We start from the raw sequence: 1,286 nt of genomic DNA, 5'->3' as shown, positions 1-1,286 counted from the left end.
GCCTGCCTCTGCCTCCCAAGTGCTGGGATCAAACGCGTGTGCCACCACGCCCGGCTGTTTTGTTTTTTTAATGTTGAAGCACTCTTGCAAAGCCGAGAAAGGTTTCCCTTGATATGTGTATAATTCTTTTTGTAAAGCTGTATTTGAATTGCAACATTTTACTGTGATGTTTTTGTCTATGATTTTAAGTTTTATTAATATCTTTGTGCTTAGTATCAATAAAATGGTAGTCATAGAATAAGTTAGGGCGTTTTCTTATGCGTCTATATTCTGGAATAGATAATGAAGAAATTGCCTATTTCTTCCTTTAATGTTTGATGAGTTCACTAGTGAATCCATCTGGTCCTGGTGTTTCTCTTTTGGAAGGAAATTGATTATTGCTTTGAAATATCTAGCAGATATAGGACTTTCCAGATGGTCTATTTCTTCTGGTGAGAACTTTGGCAAGTTGTGTCTATGGTGGCATTGGCTTGTTCCATAGAGGCTCCCAGGTTGGTGGGCATAAAGTTGTCTGTAATATTCATAATCACTTACTATCTTCTCACTCTCTGAAGAATGTGCAACGTAGGCTCCAGGTAGATATTTTATCTTTTAATTTTGTTTTCTCTCCTTCCCTCCCTCAGCCAGATTCTTGTCAATTTAAGATATAGATATAATAGATAGATATAGTTGGGGTAAAACACATATAATATAGAATTTACTATCTTGTAATTTTTATTTATTTATTTTTTTTGTTGCATAGTGGTGTTGGGAAATTAACCCAGGACCTCTGAGAAGCCAGACAAATGTTCTGCCACTACTAGTCTGTGTTCCTGTAGCTCCAGTCTTTTTTTTTTTTAAATAACCAACTTGTATTTTTGACATTGTACTCTGAATGTGACTTAGTTTGGGACCTCAAACATGTGTACCACACCCTTCTTAGCCTCCTTTATTTTGTACTTCATGGGTATGAATGTTTTGCCTACACGTCTGAGCTGTGCATGTGCAGTGCCTACGGGGGCCGCAAGAGGGCGGTAGATCCTGTGGAATTAGAGTTACCGATAGCTGTGAACCATCATGGGTGCTAGGACTAGAACCCAGGACCTTTGGAAGAGCAGATGGTGTTTTTGTTTTGTTTTTCAATTTTTTTATTAGCTATTTTCTTCATTTACATTTCAAATGCTATCCCAAAAGTCCCCTATACCCCCCACCCCGCCCTGCTCCCCTACCCACCCACTCCCACTTCTTGGCCCTGGTGTTCCCCTGTACTGGGGCATATAAAGTTTGCAAGACCAAGGGGCCTCTCT

The sequence above is a fragment of the Mus caroli genome, chromosome 12 (genome assembly GCF_900094665.2).
Source record: "Mus caroli chromosome 12, CAROLI_EIJ_v1.1, whole genome shotgun sequence".
NCBI lineage: Eukaryota > Metazoa > Chordata > Mammalia > Rodentia > Muridae > Mus > Mus caroli.
This window is presented reverse-complemented; position numbering follows the sequence as displayed.